Genomic DNA, 6,000 nt, shown 5'->3' on the forward strand with positions numbered 1-6,000 from the left:
AATCAGATGTCTAATCAATAAATTATTTTCATGCTCAAAAAAAAAAAAGACTAACTAGGAAAAATGTTCGAATTTTTGGTCAATGACACACAGTACAAAATAACATATGATATAATACATGGAGTTTTACATTTTTTATTATTTTAAACTTTCTGAATGAGAGTCAGAGAAAGACAAACAGCCGTCTACTGGCTTACTCCCCACATGCTCTGAGGGCCAGGAACTCAATCCAAGTCTCCCACATGGTGGAGGGGACAAACTTGTTCCTCTGAGGGTGCTCATTAGCACAAAGCTGGGATTGAGAGCAGAGCTGGGACTCAGACCCAGGCACTTCAGTGTGGTAAGCCAAGTGTTGTTTGAATCTTCTGTGCCAAATGACCACCCCCAACACACACAAATTATTTAGACTTGGGTGGGGAACTAATTTTATGTCATAGTCCATTTGGATATTTCCAATATCACTTGCAGACTACATAAAATTATCAGTTTAAAAGTTAACCTGCTATAGATTTATTGAATTTTGAGTGCTGCCTGCTATTGGCCTTGACCAGGCCAAATGGGTTTTCAGTCCTTACATTGCTTACAAGCCAAACATTCCCCACCTCTGATTTAGACAAACAGCCAGCCAGCCAGGTAAGTAGGTAGACAGGTGGATCTTTTAGGTATAGGCAAATACTGAAGGAACTGGTTACTGGACCTTGTCAGTGGAACAGGTGCCCTGGCCCAGGATGAGATTGGAAATGATTTCTTTTTCATTGCACATCTTTTTATAACATCCAAGTTATTTGTTTTCAAGTCAGGGTGTGTGTGTGTGTGTGTGTGTGTGAGAGAGAGAGAGAGAGAGAGAGAGAGAGAGACAAAGCAAGGTTTTCGAGCTGTTGGTTCACTCCCTAGATGGCCACAATGGCCAGTAATGGGCCAAGCCAAAGCCAAGAATGGAGAGTTTCTTCCAGGTCTCCCACATGGGTGGCAGGGGCCTAAACATTTGGGCCATTTGCTATGTTTTCCCCAGGCCATTGGTAGGGAGGTAGATTGGAAGTGGAGCAGCTAGGACTCAAATCAGTGCCCAAACGGGATGCCAGCATAGCACGCAGCAGCTTTACCTGCTACATCATAATGGCTCCTTTCTCCAGCTTCTTGTTCATGCCAACGCTAGAGGTAGTGATGATGGCTCAAGTGATTGAGTTCCTGCCACCCACTTTGGAGACCTGCATTGAGTTTTGGCTCCAAGCTTCAGCATTTGGGAAGTGAACCACAGATGGAAGGTCTCTGTTTGTCTCTCAGTCTCTCTATTGCTTACTGCTTTTCAAAAGAGAATGCTTAAAAATAAAAGTCACGCCCTAAATTTAATGTGAAATATGACATACTTTGAGTTTCCATTTAATAAACAAAATGTTTCAAATAAAGTTATTATCTAGTGTTTTCTGTTATTTCTTATACCTCTCAACTTGAAATATAATGTAATAGTTCAGAACCTGTTATATTTACATTTTCTACCAACTCTACCTAACCAAATTTTCTGGGTGATATCATCATAACAATTGCTATAGTTGATATTACATTTAACATTTAGCATGTGCTAATTCACTTAATATATGTTAATTCATTTGTTCCTTAAAAGAAAATATAAAATCTAAAATCATAATAATAAACAAATCAAAGGAAATGTCATACAAACATACGTGTGACTAGGAACCAGTCTTTCCTTTTAATGTATATTAATGTGTTTGATCTAGATTGAACCTTTCCAAATTTAAAATAATAGAATGTAAAGCAATGCAAAACTATTACCTAAATACACAGTGGTATTCAGGTGTTAAAAACTTGGCTTCATCAACAAGTTTTCAATTTAAGCAGAAAATGTTATAGTGTCAAACACATTATGATATTCAAAGTGAAGATATAATATCAAAATTGACAAAACAAGAGATGAAGTGAAAAAAAAAAAGTCCATTGTGGAAACATCATCACCTACCAGTAGCAATAAACCTCAAATCCATAAATTAAAAAAAACCTCTATTTTCAATGCAAACTGGCATAATTTCCATATTTCTTTTCCTTGAAGTGCTTTTTATTCACTATCACTCTAATGTCCTTCTTGTCTGCATAATTTTAGCAACTCTCTGATACAATTTTTTAAAAGTAGCTACCTGTATCCTTTTAGAAAAAACTGAAAATTACTCCCCTGAAAAATTTATCTTGCAGAAGTATGTCATATGCTATCCTTATTCTAATGACTTCTTGTACATATTTAATCAAAGAGTCCAACAAAGGACAAAGCTATCAATTTGAAACAGGAATTTTCCAAGTCCCAACTACTGTGTCTGTGTATTCTGTATAGCCTCTTTTAGACAACAAAACTGAGGTTATAAGTTTCCTTCCCACCACTCGACATGACAGCAATAAATGTGACCATCAGAAGTATTGACTTCTACAATCCATTGTGATATGTTTCTCTGCTACTGCTGCAGCTGTTCAAATCAACCATGATATTTAGAATTGGATTTCTGCCTACATCCATTTGTTTATGGAAACAATATTTATTAAGCAAAACTGATTTGCTTAACAATTATAGCATTGTTTGTGGTGCTGATTATATGATGGTGAACAAATCTCTTGCCTTCATGGAGCTTACATTCCAACGAGTGGAGAAGATAATATCCAAGTGAATAAATTAATTAGAATTTTATAGTTACTCATATGAAAAAGGAAATAAAAGAGAGCTCGAGAATGACTAGGTTAAATGGCGACAGTCAAAGAGTAGAAACAAGTAAACAAACAAAAATTTAGGTTACTGTATCAATGTCAGTTTCCTGGTTTTAATAATGTCCTATGGTTATGTAAGATGTTACCACTGAGAGAAGTAGTGTGACAGGTGCATAGAATTATCTTCTGTTCTTGCAACTTCTCCTACATTAATAAATTACACATTGCACCAAAGCCTACAAAGGAATGGAAGAGAGGACAGTGAGAGAATTTGGAGACTTGGTAGTATGTGGGCAGAGGTAAGAGAGTAATCTTCCTGTGTGAAGTGGGAGAGGAGTAGCATTCCAGGCAGAGGGAAAAGCCCTAACACTTTGGCATGCACAAGGAATTGATAGAAGATCCATTTGGCTGGGGCACAATCAAAGGAGAGTTGGATAAGGAGATAGGTTGGTGAGCCAGGAAAGGCACTAGGAAAATTTTTTTTTTTTTTTTTTTTTTTTTTTTTGGCCAGGCAAAGTTAGACAGTGAGAGAGAGAGAGTTATAGACAGTGAGAGAGAGACAGAGAGAAAGGTCTTCCTTCCGTTGGTTCACCTCCTAATAGCCACTACAGCTGGCGCTACAGCGATCTGAAGCCAGGAGCCAGGTGCTTCCTCCCAGTCTCCCACGAGGGTGCAGGGACCCAAGCACTTGGGCGATACTCTACTGCCCTCCAGGCCACAGCAGAGAGCTGGACTGGAAGAGGAGCAACCAGGACAGAACCCAGCGCCCCAGCCGGGACTAGAACCCCAGGTGCCGGCGCCACAGGTGGAGGATTAGCCAAGAGAGACAGGGCGCCAGCCACTAGGTTGTTTTTTGTGGCTTTGTATAAGGTGGGGGTTTCTTTTTAATTTGAAGTCTCAAATCTAGTACATGGTGACTTTTTCTAAGTTGAACTAAATATCTTGACTATTACTGACTGTCTAAATTATGCATTCATGATCATGCACTCTCCCATGCTACTCACACTTTAACAAGCATACACGTCACCTAGGGATCTTTGTAGGCTACAGCTTCTGATTTAAGGTCTGCAGTGGTATCTCAGATTCTAGGTTTTCAGCAACTTCCTGGGTGATACTGATACTGCTGTTCCTTACATCAGACTTTGAATATCAAGGTTGTGGTCTGTCATAAGAACTTTGGAGTTTATGACAACTTCAGTGAGAAACCATGGAAGGACTTGAAGAAAAAGACATAGCCGGGTTTGTTTCGTTCTGTGCCTTATTTCTCCGTGAGGCTCACTGTGTTATAGTTCAGGCTGTTCTCAGGCTCCTCCAGTATAATTAGAAGGCTGTTTCAAGTTTCTAGGTCACCTTGCAGGTATTGTTTTTGTTTTGTTTTCTTTCCCATGTACTCTTTGGGACTTAGCGTCAGATGGTTAGCTTCCTTTGCTAAGTCAGCTAGGTTCAGGTCAGTGATCTTCAAATGATTTTGCTCCTATAATTCCTAAAAGGTTTTGAAAAACAATATAGCCCCTCACCCATTGACATCACTCATTTTCATCATAAGTTTAAATCATTACAAAGGATACAATTTCCTAGATTACAATAACTATTGAAAAATTTTTAAAACAAACTTTAAATTTATTCAATGTAATCTAATTTTAGAGTGATGTTCACTAGCTTTCACTTAAAAATACTAATGGACAAGATTTTCTTTAATCATTTCAAATTTTATACCACTTCTTTTTCTTTCATAGGATGCATTCCCAATATAATACATAATGCTTAGTTGATCACCTGCCTTTTTATTAGCAATAAAATATGTAAATAAGTATGAATTTCTTGTGACTATAAAACTCTAATAGTTAATTTTTATTCTGAACTGAATTTTAACCATAAGTGAGAGTCACTCAACTATTTTGTATAAATGTTAAAAATCATTAAGCAAGGAACAAAATATACTGGAACTGTGTCTTTGCTATTGAGAAAAATATTTTTTCTCAATTATTTGGTGTATCTGTGAATCAGTTTTACTGACAGAGAACTGATTACTCCTTATGTAGGCTCTGAAAAATGTTAGCAAAATAAAGAGATAGGTAAAAGCAGATTTATTACACCAATATTAATTCTTTGAACCTCTTCAGCTACATGCCAAAAATTATATTATGACCTATTATTAAAAATTGTTTTTTTGTTAGATTTTATAAAACTAAAAATTATAAAAGCAATCAAAGACCTTTTGTTGCAAAATGATTTATTAGCTGGTCCTTTATTCCAAATGGAATTTTCTAAAACTTAGAGGAGAAACTTTGTTTAATTCATTGTAGTAAAAGAGAATTAGGAAATTCGAAATATTTTTCCATACAGTATATTAGATAAAATGTTTTCTTTTTTTAAAAAAAGATTTTATTTATTTATTTGAGAGCTAGAATTACAAACAGTGAGAGGGAGAGAGAGAGAGAGAGGTCTTCCTTCCGTTGGTTCACTCCCCAAGTAGCCGCAATGGCCCAACGTGCGCTGATCCAAAGCCAGAAGCCAGGAGCTTCTTCCTGATCTCCCATGTGGGTGCAGGGGCCAAAACACTTGGGCCATCCTCCACTGCTTTCCCAGGCCACAGCAGAGAGCTGGACTGGAAGAGGAGCAACCAGGACTAGAACTGGTGGCCATATGGGATGCTGGCACCGCAGGTGGAGGATTAACCAAGTGAGCCACAGCGCTGGCCCCAAAATGTTTTCTTACATCATAAGATTTAACCATAGTTTTGTTCAACCAGAGCTACAAGTTAAGCTTATTTATGAAAATTGAACCTAATTAGCCAATTCAGGCTTTCTTGTTAGACCAGTAAGCCAAAACAGACTTTTTCTGTGGGGGAAAAAAATGATGCTAATTTTCAATTCAAATAAATATGTTAGTAAATATTTTTACAGGTAATACACTGAAAAATCAACTGTGAAAGTAAATCCCTTGAGAGCAAAATCATGGTGTCTAGTATGATTTTCATTTTCATAATGAGCTAGAAACCCACTAATAGATTTTATGCTATCTTTTTATTATGTATTTTACAATAATGTGATGCAATGGTGAGCCGAAATTGTATATATACGATAAAAAAGCATGTCTTATTTTGTTGTTGTGATTGTTGTTCTTGTTTTTTTTATGGCCTCAGGAAAGCAGAACTTAAGTGGAGGTTTAATGCAAGTGCTTGACCAGGAAGCAAGAATGAACAGGAAGGGAAGGAATTGGAACACATACAGATCTGGCTACACCAGTTCCTTGATTGCTCAGTGTAAGAAATGTGTCTCAGAACCCCCCATC

This window comes from Oryctolagus cuniculus, chromosome 8, assembly GCF_051225735.1.
Source record: "Oryctolagus cuniculus isolate XC-2025 breed Fujian yellow rabbit chromosome 8, ASM5122573v1, whole genome shotgun sequence".
NCBI lineage: Eukaryota > Metazoa > Chordata > Mammalia > Lagomorpha > Leporidae > Oryctolagus > Oryctolagus cuniculus.